Here is a 15,570-nt window from a genome sequence, read left to right as displayed (position 1 = left end):
ACTGGATACCATGCTTTCCTATGTTGATAAAAACGACTCTCCCATATTTTCAGTGCAAGCACTCTGTCAAATTCATCCACCAATGTCACACATGCAAAAAAATAAAAATAAAAAATAATATTAAGAAAAAGCAAAGCAAAACAAAACAAACAAACAAAAAAAACACCCAAGGCAATCAGATCTAGTACTTGACCCAGCAGTGGGCAGCCCTGCCTGCAGCAGGGGGCGTCGGGTGATGATCCTTGTGGTCCCTTCTATACTAACAGTAGACCAGGGCAGCCTGTGGTGATATTAAATGTGGAGGTTGGTGGCCCTGCCTGTGGCAGGGGGGTTAGAGCTTCAAGATCCTTGGGGTCCCTTCCAACCCAGGCCATTCTGTGATTCTGTGATATGATTCTATGAATTGTAGGCAGCTTCCAGGTTTCTAAGTTTCTTATTTCCTTCTTTGGCCTTAGTTTTCCCATCACTGGACACAGGTAGCGCTGTGCTGTACGCTGCCTCAACCCAAAGCAGCAGCACTTTGCATTATGAGGAAAGCAGCGCGCTCTGATTCTGCAAGCAATGCTCAAAACATAAAATGGTAGTAAGCTTTTGCTGTAGACCGTAAAGAATGGTTCTACAACTCACTTACCCCTACAATAGGGTTCTCGGGGCACGGAGAGTGGGAACAGATACGCTACCTCTCCCCTTCCGAAACGCTTCGGGAGAATCAGACTTCTCTTGCTGGGGGAGGCAGGAGCTAACAACACAGCCTGGAGCCACGCAGGGTTGCATTCACACAGACCTTCATTCGTGCCTGAGAAGCAAAGCTGGTCACAGTCCTTCCTTAACACTCACCTACAGGCAGAGGAGGCTGCCAGCCTGCTTCCCTCTGCCGTACCGGCACCAGCTCTCACCGTAACGCACACTCATCCTCCGCAACCTGCACACACTGAGCTCTCACACACCAACGCAGCCACAGGCACAGATCCGGGTTCTTCGAGCACCGCTCCGGTGAAGAAATCACTCCTCAACCTCGCACAGCTGATCCCAGGGGAACCCAAACGCATGCCACATTACGCTCCTGCTTTGCAGCAACAGGCCAAGCGAGAGCACCGCCTGCAAAGGGAGCAGCAGTTCGGGAGCTGAGCGCAGCTCCTGCGGCAGCCCTGCACAGCTCCAGCAGCACGCACTGCACGGCCAACGGAGGGATTTACACAGCCTGCTTCCACAGCAGCCCGAGACCGAAGGCCCATTCCCTCCCCACGAGACACGGTGCCCAACACCCAGCGGCAGAAGCCCTCCTGCTTTCTTCTGCATCATCCCAAGCGCGCCTTACCCATTCGCCTTTCCTCTCGCTGCTTCCAGAAGCGCCCAAACAAATCACTCAGCCCACTCTCGCTCCACAGCGAAGATACCCAACTCCACAGTGCTCCGCAAAGCACAGAGCCACAGCGCCGTGCGGGCAGAAAGGGACCTCCGGAGCGCCTTCAGCCCAAGCCCCGCAGCGGGACACGGCTCACAGCAGCGGCTCTCCGGCCGACGCCGCGCCCGGTGCTGCCGGCTCAGCGCCCGGGGCGGCCGCCCAGGAGGCGGCAGCGCGCAGCCCAAGCCGTCACCCCGCAGCCCAAGCCGTCACCCCGCACCCGCCGCACACAGCGCGCTCCCCGGGGACGCCCGCACGTCCTCTCCCAGCCTATTTCCGAAAGCTGAGACACCGGCGGCTCACGAGGGGGAAACCCGCGACGGGATTGAGCCGCGGTGCATCCGTACCTGGGGAAGCGTTGAGCCGGCGGCAGCCGCCACGCACCGAAAGTTGTCAAACGCCCGACCCGGCTCCGGGCAGCGCTCACCCGCGGCGGAGCGTCTCTCGGAGGAGCGCCTCTCAGCGCCGCCCCCCAGCGCCGCCCCCGCCCGGGGCGCAGCGCGGCGCCGCCGCCCGCCTCCTCCTCATGGCCGCCGGGAACGGGACGGGGACTCGGCCGCTCGGTGGCCGCCTCTCCTCCGCCCAATGGCTGCGGCAGCGCCTGGCTCCCGCGATACTTGCGGCCCGGCACGGCGGACCCGGCGAGCGGCGAGTCCGCGGAGCGAGGGATGGGCGGGCGGGTGCGGGGCGGCGCCTCGCCGATAGCGGCGGGCGGGATGGCGGGGAGAGGCTTCGGCCCGCCCCGCAGTGCCGCCGTGCGCGCGCTGTGAGGGTCTGTTCTGAGCGGTGCGCTGAAGGGAGAGTAAACGTGTCACGGTCGGAGAAGACCGCTAGGATCCCCCGCTCCGCCATGCCTGCTGCCCGCGTCCCTCAGTGCCACATCCACGGCTCTGGGACATCCCCAGGGACGGTGATCCCCCATTCCATGGGCAGCTGTGCCACTGCCTGACTGCTCTTTGGAGAAAACGCCTCCGCAGAGGTGCAAAGGCAGTTCAGTGTGTGCGACGTAAATTAAAGTATTAAATTATTCCCAATACAGACTTAGTATGGACGAAGGAGAGAACTTAGTCTGGTGCGTAGAGCCCAGGACATGAAATCCATCTTGTGTTTCTCTCAGGCTGAGCAAGTCAATTCCTCTGCATTGCAGCGCTCTTATCTCCAGCCTCACATGGGTGTTGTAAGCATTAATTGCTTTCCATACAGTGCGTGGAGATGCAGAAGTGAACGTTGCCTACAGAAGAGCCAAGTGGTCTCTGTTCACCTTTAATAATGACATTAGGTATTAGAGCTCTTGAAAGTTTAGAAAGCTGTTTCCCAAGGGAGTGTCCCATCCCTGCAGGCATTCAAGGCCAGGCCGGATGCGGCTCTGGGCAGCCTGGGCTGCTGGTTGGTGACCTGCACACAGCAGGGGGTTGGAACTGGATGAGCTCCTTTTCAACCCAGGCCAGGCCATTCCAGGATTCTATGATTCAAACTGTTGCATGTAGCATCTATTTTTTGGAAGTGTATAAATTTCTTTCTTTTAACGTCTTAAGAGTTTTGATCTCTTTTAACTTTTAGTTTCAATACCAGCTTGAGCCACAAGAGTTCCAAGAATAATTGTACCTTTTGTATGAAAGCACTTCAGCTTCATATTTGCTTTATCCTTGCTGCTTAGTATTCTTACTGGGTGGGCTTTCCATTCTGTGTTTTGGAAAACAGCGGACAAATGTCTCTGTAATCTCATACACTCCAATCTTTCCTCACCCTTCCCAGGCAGAAGGGAAGCCCAGGTCTCATCAGTTTCCCATTATGCAGAAGCCATTCTGCAGCTTCGCTGCTATTCATCTTCCCCTCTTTCCCTATATATATTTTTTCCCACCCAGAGAAAACAGGAATGCAGACCACCCCTTGCTGCCCAGAGGCATGAGCAGCACAGTCAGACCACTCAGCAGCAGGTTGGCTTTCTGCCCTGCCTAAGTTCACATCCACTAAGCTTGAACAGGAACCGAATAGCACTGAAATACAACCGGTGTTTTTTCTTGACAAGTACTTTTAAATATTGTGTTGTGCTATTTAAAATGTATATACATATCATTGTGCCAAAAAATGTATTCCTAGCTCTACTGGAAAATCTACTGTGACCTTCCAACCAATCTGTCATGCCAGAAGGTAACCTTTTCTTCTTGGCAGATGAGGTTGGAGACAAATTTTATGTATATTTATCTCCTGGAGCAGATTCTTTGACTTGTGTATGGTCGTATGCAGAAAGGAAAACAAAGCTGAAGGAAGAGCCAATTCATTTCCATCTGAATTTCACATCGATAATTACACAAAATACAGTATTCTTTCCTAGCACCTAATAGAAATAAAATGGGCTGATAGATAACCGACTGACAGTTATTGCATGTGTGCTGCCTTTCAGTGTAATCCATTTATTATTTTTAGCAAACAGCAGCCTATACTGTTCTACTTACTCAAGTTTATTGCTTTTTCTATATTATCTTCTCAAACGCAGGACCACAGGTAAACCAAAAGTAACTATTCATCAAACTCATGGAACTATCATTTGTAATATTAAAGCCATCACACTTATTGCACCCGTTAATCCCACACCGCCTCCGACAGCGGCTTCCTTTACAACTGCACTGCCTGGTTTTACCACTTGAAAACAAATTGGATAACCTCTGAGATAAATTTCCCTGCCTTATATGAGAAGGTTTAAATACCCTTGCATTTAAATACTTTATGCCTTGAACACAAATCTTAGAGCTTTTTTAAAGCAGGATGTGGCACTGAGTCCTCTCATCTGATATAGCAGGTGTGTGTAATGATAAATTATGTACATTTGGCAGTGATTCCGTTGCTTTAGACTTCAGTTTCCTCAAGCCTCCTAGACACATGTCATCTTTGTGATTTCATTTGATTTTTTTAATTTATATTTTTTTCCATTGTAGGAACTGCCCTTGCCTTGCCTTCTCTATGTATAAAGGCTACTTCAGAGTGGTCCTGCCCTTCTAGAATGGAAGGGAAGCGCATGAGAAGTTGCTACTGAGCACCCTGAGGTATTTACTCACCGAAACAGCCTGCCTTGGGGATGGCAAAGAGCATTCCTTCTCAGGATTCCTTGAGTGCAGCAGCCTGCTGCTGTCTGGATATCTATGTGCTGGAACTGGCACTCATGTCTCTGAACCAGTTAGTGGTGATAAAAATAGTGTTCCCAAATTGTTCACAGTTTGAAAATGAGAATGATCTGAAGGACACAGGCACTTCTGGATGCAGAGCATTTGTGAGGCAAGAAAACAGTTGGGAAATTTCAAATTTGGTTGAATCCCTGAGGGGGGTGAACTGTTTACAAGGATAGATAATGGCAGGACAAGGGGAAATGGTTTGAAGTTGAAGGAGGGAAGATTGAGGTTGGATGTCAGGGGGAAGTTCTTTCCTATGAGAGCGGTGAGGTGCTGGAACAGCTGCCCAGAGAGGCTGTGGATCCCCGTCCATCCCTGGAGGTGTTCAAGGCCAGGTTGGATGGGGCTCTGGGCAGCCTGGGCTGCTATGAAATGTGGAGGTTGGTGGCCCTGCCTGTGGTGGGGGGTTGGAGCTTCGTGATCCTTGAGGTCCCTTCCAACCCAGCCATTCTGTGATTCTGTGATTCATTTTGCTCTGAATTCAAAACACAGTTGTCCAGATGCATCTATATTTGACATAACAGAGAATTAATTTTGTCGCCAACCTATTTCTTCACGTTTGATGGAATTTCATTTCAGAAATAAAGGATTTATAGCTTACTTTCCCTCAGTGCACATTATCATTTATATAACTGACAGGTTCAGTTGTTAAAAGCAGTACATGAGTTTTCTCCAATGAAGAGCTCGCATCTTTCTGACATTTATTACAACTTTATTACTTCCATACCCTCCTCAGCGAAGCTTTTTCACTCATTGTGGGAGTGTCTGAAGTACAGATTTTTCATTACCTGCGACTTATCATTCATTTTAGGCCAGAAGTGATTTCATTTTGACTAGCTGTTAAAAACAGGGATGGCATAAAAGTACTTGAAGTCAGTTAAGCTAAGAAAGCTCATTTAGGGTGGGAGGGGAAGGTTTACATGATGTTTTCCCAGGTGGAAGCTGTGTCAGTCATTCTTCTGATGTGCTGCAGAATAAAAATCACTGCTGAGAAGACTCAGTAAAGTGGTTGTGTTGTAACAGGATGGTTTTGCATCTGTATCACCATTACAGTGATGATAGCAACACAAGTCCTTTACCAAGTGCTTCCTTGAGAACATCCTTGCTCCCAGAGACATACTAAATCCCATGCCAGGTGGTCGCATTGCCAGAGAACGGTCCCAGGCAAGTTTAGTGTACCGGTACAGTGAAGCCTCAAGAAATCTACCTCCAAATCCTAAATTTTGGGTAAAGGTTCTCAAAAACCTGTATAAAAGTCATTTTTGTTGGGCAGCACAGGAGCAATTGTAGCCCCTTATGTCACAAGCAAGTTTAATGGGCCTTCAACTACGCATGACAGAATCTGGTCCTCTGTCCTGAAATGCATCACATCTTTGTGTTCGTAATACTTACTTTTGATAGTCCAAACATTTTACGCTGTCAGAGGTTTTATAAGGACCTGTTGCCTTGAGAAACCTCAGTCACAGTTTTGTTCACATCTCCTATAGCCATTTATCTGACTGGTTCTTAGGAAAGCTTTATACGATGAATTAAGACATCGTTTTAGTACAACTCAATTTTCTTTGACCCTTTTTTTGTCTTCCCATAATACATTTATTTTTCCCCTTCAAATGGTCTTCTTTTTTAAAATTAAAACCTTTGCTGCCAGCATCATCCCATCAATTGTTTTTTTTTTCCCCTTAATCTGTGTTTCCAATCTATATCTGCGTGAAGGACAAACTGTACTTCAGAATCTTACATAGAAATAATGCTCTATGAATACTTGAAATCATAAGGGTTTCTTGTTAGAAATAGGAAGCATCTTGAATTCACACCATAAAACAGCCTTTGGGATTTCAGCATGTTCTCTTGGAAACTTCACAGGCATCGATCACGGAGATTACTGTCATCTTGCTCTCAGCTCAGAGGAAAAATAATGCTTTACAAACTCAATTAGAGCTCCTGAAATTAAAGTAAAACAGTATAGCAACGGGAGTCTTAAGTTTGGAAGTGTGGAATGGTAACAGGAGTGTGATCTAGCTTTGGAACAACCTATAAGTCACAAAAGAAATAAATCACGTGGGAGGGGGAGGCTGGCAGGCCTCGGCACAGCCGCACTGCAACCCAGGCAGTGAATGGGGAGCTGGATCTTCCTGTGAGGTTGGCGTTAGGCCCCGTGTCCCTGGGCACATCAGCATGGCACAGTCACTTCATCCCTGTGGGCAGGGATGGGCAGGCCCACGTCTGGGTCCCTGCTCTGAAGGAAGCCTGACTGGAGGCAGGCCTGGGACTCAACAATCCACAGCCTCCCTCTGCCTTCTTTCTGGCCCAGTTAATACTTAATGATTCTGTACAAAGCGATACGGCTTTAATAGGACGGACGGAGAGAGATTTCCTTCCTGCTTCATTAGGCAGCTCTCTGGGGAGATGGGAGCTGCAGGTCGAAGCTCTCTGAGGCGGGGAAGGAAATGGAATCCAAATCCTCGCATCCTGCGCAGCCATTGGGCTGAGGCTGTGCCGGAGCCACAGGCCCAAGGACACACACTGCACATTGTCCACCATTACACCTGCAGGCACGTTAGCACCTGCACAGCACCGTGCTGCTCATTTCCAGACTGATACAAATGGAGTGTGATTCGAGATAACTGCAGCAGTATTCTGATCGATTGTTCACCTGAAGGAGCTGTTAGATATTTATGACATTAATTCAGGCTTAATGGCTTTCTGCCCGGGGAAATCTTTGATTTTAATAACACACAGATCGCATCATTCATATTTGGAAAACACATCTATGTGCAGTGCTTTCCGGGGGTTCGTTTTGCTATTGTCAGTAACTGCTGCCACATCTTAAATGAGACATCATATTTTTGTATGTGTAACAACGGCCAGCAATCTTTTTGGCTCAAAAGTAAACCACAAATGTTCTTTTTGACGAATAAATGAACAGACATTACCCACTGTGGTGCAAACTTAGTGTCTCACAGCACATTTGCATTTATTCCATTTAAACGAAGAGAGGTTTGGCCAACAGTAATAGCAGAAATATTATTTGTAGAAAATGAAGTGAAATGAAATCAGAAACTAAGTTTCCCTTTGTGAGTGCACTTCCCAAGTGTTTTCCCAAGGCAGTACCCAAATGCCATCTGTATTGCTTGCAGAATTCCCCATGTTAAAATATGCATTCATTTGGTTTAATTTTGCAAGGCACTACAGGAATCCATCTGAAACCTTGCCGCTCATTGAAATCTTTCTTGCAGTGGGAAAACACTACCCACACCTTAGGAGAGCATCAGCAGTGCTACAGTCAGCCCTCAGGTACCATTCCAACCTGGAAGGGACTTAATTGCCTCCTCCAGCACTGCTACCAGCACTGTGCACTTGATGGATTGGGTTTGGCTGCTGTCAGCCATTAACACGTCCCTTGCTTGGGGAGGTTTGCAGATTCACTGAAGGGAAGAACAGTATTTTCTTCTGTATCCCTGTGTGCCCTGAGCAGAGCAGGGTGGCTGTGTGCACTCAGTTATATTGAAGAAGCACACAGCAAGGAAGGAGTTAAACATCAAGTACAGCAGTGTACTGTGAGTTAAAGTACATTCTGAGTCTGTGTAACAAAAGGGTTAAAAAAAGCTGAGCTCTGTGACAGTGCTAATTTGTGCACAGCTGCCCAATTCTGAGCTTATTTATTTCAGACTGTTAGAATTATGAGTGTTCCACTGCTGAACAGGAAAAGCTTTCTAATTAAGTTCTTACAAAACAGGGTGTGTTATTTACAACTACGAATTGGTTACTTTGAGACTTTTTCTTCCTCTCCATCAATTAATTAAAATCAGAGAACTGTTTCAACATATCGACATCATTCAAAGTTATTCTATCTGATGTAAGCATAAAACAGCACACAAACCGCTTACAAATTTCTCCTTAAGAGCAGGACTTGGAAGGCTTAATGCAGACATTGTACTTGTGATATCCATAGGTGCATGCCTTCTAACAGCTCCATTTCCCCATTTCCATCTTTGGAATGAAAGGGGATGTACACAGGCAGGTGCTGGGCTGCAGTCAGCTGGCACCTCCAAACACCAGCACACTGCTGCAGCTCTGCTAGCAGAGACACACTAGTATGGAGCCAGACTTCACTGGTTTGTTGGGTTATGTGGCAAAGGAGCACTTTGTAGGACCAAGCCTCTATTCTGCTCACTCACATCCTCCAGATTTCCTGTTGATACATACAATGGCTTGGGTTGGAAGGGACCTCAAGGATCACGAAGCTCCAACCCCCCTGCAACACGCAGGGCCACCAACCTCCACATTGCATAGCAGCCCAGGCTGCCCAGGGCCCCATCCAACCTGGCCTTGAACACCTCCAGGGATGGACGGGGCATCCACAGCCTCTCTGGGCAGCTGTTCCAGCACCTCACCACTCTCATAGGAAAGAACTTCCCCCTGACATCCAACCTCAATCTTTCCTCCTTCAACTCCAAACCATTTCCCCTTGTCCTGCCATTATCTACCCTTGTATAGAGTTGCAGTCTTTTACCCTAAAAAACCTGCTGATTGTTTCTATTCCAGTTGTTCCTTTTAAGATGAAACTTCTTTTATTAATTATTATTTTTCAGTAATATTACAGAATCTCAAGGGTTTTTACTTTCCCGTTAGCAGCTCTGACAGTGCTTTCCTTCCTGCAGTCATTAGCCTCCCACGACAGCCAATTAATCCTGGCCGTGTTCTTTCTGTTGATCAGCTCCGATTTGAAAGAATGCTGTTGGCATCTGAATTCAAAATGTGATTTCTTACCACAAAGCTGTAATATCGCCTCTTCCTTTATAATGCTTTTTGTCAGCATGGGGAGACAGCACAGACACACAGAAACAAAATACCCCAATCTGATCTCATTACTCTGCGCTTACGAAAATAAAACTGCTAGTAAAGGAAGCACCTTAAATGTCTCTGAATATTTGAAAGACAAACTTTATTTCCCATAGCTTTTGGAAACCTTTTCATCATATGTAACCTATTGTCACCCTTTTTCTTCTACCCCCAGAAATTGTCAATTACAACAACACAGCACACAGTGATAGAAATCTATGAAGAGTTCTTCCCCAAACAAATTCAGTACCTATTTGAGTTCGTGACAAGCGTTTCACACCATGTCCTTGCAAACATGCCTTTTTCCCTGTCCAATCTTCAAGGACCATTGGCATTTTGTCTATTTTTCTCAATACTCTGTTTTGTTTTGGAAAGGGAAACTTGCTATCATTTGTTACCTTTGGTTTCCCTATTTCATTTCTCCAATTAATAATTGTCACATGGAAGAGATATCAAAGAAAACTCTTCCAATACTCTTCCAATCCCATTTTTTGTGTGTGTCCTTTCACCATTAAATTTTGTTTTAGCCTTCACACTGAAGCAGGTCATTCATCACAACATAGCACCTCAGCAATACCAACATACAGCTGTTTGTTTTCTCTGCCAGTCATACGTTCTTTTGCATCTGTGTGATTTGCCAATAGCATCTACATTTCATTTCTGCCCTCGTTTCCTTACTCTTATGTCTGCCCAATGTCAGTGCAAGAAATCCTCACAGCCTCTGCTTCAGCTCCCCTTCCACGGGCAGAAGTTCTTCAGGCAGCAAGTTGCCCATGGAGCTTTGAACACTGAATTCTTATCCTCACACCTTAGGAGCTTTGTGATACTGATCCTTCTTCTGCAGCTTTGAGGAGTGAGGTCAGAAAAAAATTAATTGAGATTGAGTTCAGGAGAACGTAGCATTAACCTACCCCTTCTCTGAAGGCTTCAAAGACGACTTTGTTGGCATCTTAGCTGTCAGCAGGCACAGAGTTAATGTTAGGGATCCTGCCTCTGTTAAAAACAAAGAGTAAGATTCTAGAATTACATTGCTATTCTTACACAGGCACAAGCCCTAGTGTAGGGCCATTGCTGCAAGTTATCTGTAGTGTTCAATTCATATGCTCTGTAAAAGCTGCTTGAAACTTCATGTTGTTCTAGAATGGCATGTGTAGGCTATTGTTCTGTCAATGAAACTGTCAGTGGGATTTCACTGCTTCTGGTGGCTTCAAAACCACTTTGAGTTAACATAACAGTGATTTGCATGACTGCAGCATGCTTTTAATTATTTGTAATCATTTACTTAGGAGGATGGCAAGCCTGCTCACTGTTGTATGAGGACAGGAGATGCTGGTGACATCCCTATTTTTCAGGACACGGAGGCTTTTGAGAGACAACAAAAAAGCTGTAGGAATTAAGGTTCACCTGGAGACCTCCTGGAAATCTCTTCCATGTGGTGTCCCAATCAGCGGGGGTCTGAAGTGACAGTAAGTTATTGATGGAATAAAAGCCTAATAACAGAGAACAACCCATAAGTGCCCAGGAGAAATGTCTAATCTACTCGAAGACATGAGTAAACACATCCCACTGGGTGCTTATCATCTGAGAATAACTTTGAAGAGGAAAAAAAAACAAATAGGTTCTTGAGCACACTGTGTTACTTGAGGAAACCATTTACATCTGGTGCCTCTGCTGTTGGCATGGGGTAAAGGGATCAAAACCTTAATGCAGCAAGAGCAACTGCTGCATCCATTTTTACGTTTTATAGCTGTTCTCATTAAAAATGCAATATTATTACATAAAACTAAGCAAATGTTAACTACGTTGCATAACTTGTAAGCAACTCAATTTCTCCCTCATTTACTGCTTTAACAGTAGTAAAGAGTAAATGAGCAGTACAGTAGTAGAGCATTCTGGACCAAGTTGACAAAACCAGCCATTACTGCAATGAATTTCTAATGTTACAGCTTATCCTGTGTGAGCAACAGCTTTGCAAAGCCTCTGTTAATACATATGTATTCCATTATACAATATACTCCCCCATATATACTGCCTGGGTAATGAATGGGTTGTGCTCTCAGTGGCTCAGTGCTTTTATTCCTAAGGGACCTGAGTCTATGGGTCTGCTCATCACTGCTCTGGGAAAGGAGTAAAGGAGAAAAGGCCTCTTCTTGAAAGGTTTGAAGGAAAAAAAAAAAAAAAAATAGTCTTTTCATGCTTAGTGCATCTCAGAAACATTAAAAAAATACCACCTTACATCTATTGTGGTGATTATATGTCAGATTTTGATTTTTTTTTTTAAAAAAGGAGCTTTAATGGGGAATCTATTAGCCTGTCATTAGGTAGGCATGGCCATCAAGTAATGATGTGAGAAATGGAGGTGGTGTTACACCCTGCAGCTTTACATGGGTTAACTTGAGAAGTGTCAGGATCCCAGAGTTACTGCTGTTTTCTGAGGTAATATTTCTCAGAGATAAATTTTGCAGTGATAGTCGCTACACATATCAAAGGAAATCAGATTTGTGCTCTACACAGATCCATGCACATGGCTTGGGGTGTTTTGGGGGTGGGGGGTGAGGGGAAGCTCCGCAAAGGAGAGAAATGTCATGGGAATGAAACAGTGTGGGCAGGAGAGATTGACTGCCACGTTATTGTGGATGGAAATTAAGGATAAATGAATTAATTGCTGAAACAGCTCTGCTATTCCTTTTGAACTAGCAGTTAAACATGTGGAGAATTCAGGGAACTGCTGCAACAAATTCTTCCTCTCCATAACTTCCTTTCTCATAATATGCTCTGAGATTGGATTGCAGTTTTGTTTCCATTGTCTTTTCATGTGCATGCCTATTGTCAAGTACAATTTCTTTTCACTTTTTGGGGTGTTTTTTTTTTTTTTAAAAAAAAAACAAAACACTCAGATTTAAGCCTTTTTGTTTCCCCAGACTGCTTAGCTCTGTACTTTCCTGTGCTGAGAAAAGGCTCACATGGCTGGGAATGCTTTGGGTACAAGCGTCCACATGAAATAGTTATTAGGCTGTAGGTCAAACATATGGGGGAAAACATGAGCTGAAATTTTCACATTTAGGAAAAAATTATTTGTTCAGCCAAATATCTGGGGCAATCGTCACCTCAGACCATCATCTTGATAATAACACTCTGCTTACCTATTTGTGAAAAGCCACGTTAAATGTTATGAAAAATAAGTCTTTATCTGTTTTTAGCATTATCTACTTTCAGTTTTAAGTTCCTATTAAGAAATAAAATATTTTCCTAAAGAAAAGATTGAAAGGGCTCCAGAGATGCGCCAACAGGGGACATTGCTTTAGTAAAGTACTAATTAAAGGTTTAACATGCCTATTTTAGCTATTTAACATATAAGCATTTTCCCAACACCGTGGTAACATTGTAAAGGATTTTCACATGTTAAGAATGTCCATTGGGAGAGGAAAAAAAAAACAATGATTTCTTAGTGGAAAGAAGCTGTGTCACCTCTGTTGAGATGAACGCCATGTTTTGCAGCACAGCAGTTAAGATGCCCGTTTTGTTTCTGAAATTTCCCCTACTGCTCAACATTGACGCAGTGGGCACCAATGAAAGACATACAGTCTGAAAAAATCCACATGTTGTTAAAGAAATAAAGACAAAAAAAATATCACTCAACCCTTCAAGGAGTAGGAGAATAAGGCATCTTTTTCTTTACGCTTAACAGCTGAGAATGGAGTGGTAGAGGTTGGAGGTCATCATGCCAACAGCACAAGCTAGGTGTCACATCTTTTACTTTCAAAGATGTAGAAGTAACAAACTCTGGTAATTAAGCATAGGATGTAATAGATGAGCCGAGAGAGAATGAAAAGATCAGACAGCCAACAAGAGGGGAACTTGAATTACCTCAGGAGCAGACAAGTTGCAAGGAAGCAAGAGGGTGGCATAGCCACACGGGTATAAAGGAAGTAGTTTTGTAGGTTAAAGACTCTCTTGAGAAGCTGAAGTATTCATCCATGCAGGTTTTGTTACAGAAGACGCTGGAGAAATACCTTATTTTTAAAGGAGATAGACGAGATGGGACAGTTGGAAGTGAAAGAACAGAGCTTAGATCAAACCAACAAACTGAAGTGGTACACAACTCCAACCAAATAATACTCAGACCTACAAGAATCCAGGAAATTATAGATGAAAAAAATGTTAGGATAACCTGAACTATAAGGACTATAAAAGACTGTAAAAAAACATTGTCAAACTCCAGAGCTTTTATAATTGAGAGCCTCTGGCCAAATCATCAATTTGATAGACTGTCAGATCACATAGTATTGATAAATAAAGAATGTGCCAAAAAGTAGAGACTGCACACTGATGAAACCCTAGATATTGTTCTCAGAAAAAAAAAAAAGATCTAGATGCTACTGAGCACAAATCTCTGAAGTACTCTGTACACTGTACTCATTATTGCCATAACACACAACCTAAGTCTTGAAGACCACAGCAGAGAGAGCAAAATAGACCAAGGTTGGCAAGACAACAAGTACCAACTTTTTGGACGTCATAAAGCTTTGAAATGGGAGACGTATTTTCCAGCTTTCTTTGAAACGCCTTGGTGGTTCTTATTACATCCCTAGTACTGCAAGTTGCACTTGCTTGATACAAGTCAGACTGCTGGAAATAACTCTCCAAATTTCCCTTTCGAGTGCTTTGCAGGGGGGTCACAGGGACTTACAGTGATGGCTGCATGGACCTCCTGCTGCTCCTGGTTGTGTTGCTCCACGTAGAGCTCCATTTCCCCCCAGTGCACCCATAGCTACCCCCATCTTCATCACATGAGACAGCAAGGGAGTAAATATTTCATAAAGACAGGAGATAAAGTGAAGCACAGGTAACAGGGGTAGCAAGGAAAAGAAAATAAAAGAGAAAGAAAAGCGAGACAAGCCCTCCATGGGGGAAGAAAGGACTGGCCAGGGAGAGAAGAGGCACTGGGGACAAAGGAGGCAAAGGCAGGAGCAGGAAAGCCTCTCCCCGGTATAGAAGCCCTGCCAGCCACAGGCAGAAAGGCTGTCTATGGAAGACAAACTCAGACACAAAGATATCACAGCAGGAGAGAGGAATCCCCAAACACCTAACCTAGATAGGACAGCTGAGAGTGAGCAGCAACGAGCAGAGAAGATAACAGAAGTAAAGACAAGTAAGGATCCAGCTGTTTTTTCTTTTCTCATTATCAGCTAATGATTCTGGTGCTTGGTTTCTGGGTATTTCCCAATGGCCACAGAACCTCCAGCAGGTGTCTGGGTGAGCAGTGATGGGCAGCAGTGCATCCTGGAGATGTATCTTAGCCCAGACCAGAGTCAGCCCTGCAGGTTAAGTTCAGGCACAGCACCTTTGTTCCTGGTAATCGTTAATTAGATGGAATATTCTGCAGCATCTGTCAGGAGCTCAGGCAGAACCATCTCTGCTATAGCTGAAGTTTTACCAGCCTGTCTTAGGAGCCTGAACATGGGAAGGATAACCAGAGCAAGACAGATTGATCTGTAGGGAGAGATTCCAGAGATCACACTTGATGAATAAACATCATCTTCCTGGTAAAACAAGCAATGGAATTACAGAATGATTAAAGTTGGAAAATCATTAGGAAAGGCTGCAAGGAAACACCAGAGCACCTGGCCCCAATGCAATAGGCAGCTTGCAAAGTGCCCTCCTACCAGCCAGGCACTCAAGCTGTAAGGCGACCTGCCCTTCCTGCCCATCCCCTCCACTTTCTAAGCCTCAGTGATGGACCTGATGAAAATCATTTTGCTCTGCTTTGGCAATGGATACAAGTATAACTTCTCCAAACCCTCTGTTTTTATGATGCAAATAAATTTTTTTTGCAGCAGCTTAGAGAAATCCATTAGCTAAATATTTCTACTGCTTCTGTCTTAGGAGCCATAAGGCACGTTCTTGCTAAAGGACCTGTAAGTTATTACACAAAATGCAATTACAGAACACAGTGTTTACGGTACTGATTTGTGATCAGAGGAACAGGGCCATCCATCCTTCCTCAAGACAACCCAAACAATAATGGTAAAAGCCTAACAGCTTTCCACAACCACATATTTCTCAGAGGAGTGAAGGATGTTCGAAAGTCTCTTCTGCAAGATCAACAAAGTCACTAAAATCACTCAAACACCTCATCTAGGAAAGCAGAAGCTC

At 45.0% G+C, this 15,570-nt stretch overlaps 1 protein-coding gene across 2 annotated transcripts in view; it reads right to left on the bottom strand.

Moving 5' to 3' along the window:
- Positions 1 to 2,096, bottom strand: part of GALNT13 (polypeptide N-acetylgalactosaminyltransferase 13) — an 83,236-nt gene extending 81,140 nt beyond the window's left edge. For both annotated transcript variants that reach the window (XM_085227996.1, XM_085227995.1), the window contains exon 1: positions 1,753 to 2,096. The gene's annotated coding sequence lies outside the window, so the exon portion shown is untranslated. The remainder of the gene's footprint in view (positions 1 to 1,752) is intronic.
- Positions 2,097 to 15,570: the final 13,474 nt, after the last annotated feature.

This window comes from Meleagris gallopavo, chromosome 7 (genome assembly GCF_905368555.1).
Source record: "Meleagris gallopavo chromosome 7, MGAL_WU_HG_1.1, whole genome shotgun sequence".
In the NCBI taxonomy this organism is placed as follows: Eukaryota; Metazoa; Chordata; class Aves; order Galliformes; family Phasianidae; genus Meleagris; species Meleagris gallopavo.
The sequence above is the reverse complement of the archived record's forward strand: the minus strand, read 5'-3'. Positions and strand labels throughout refer to the sequence as shown.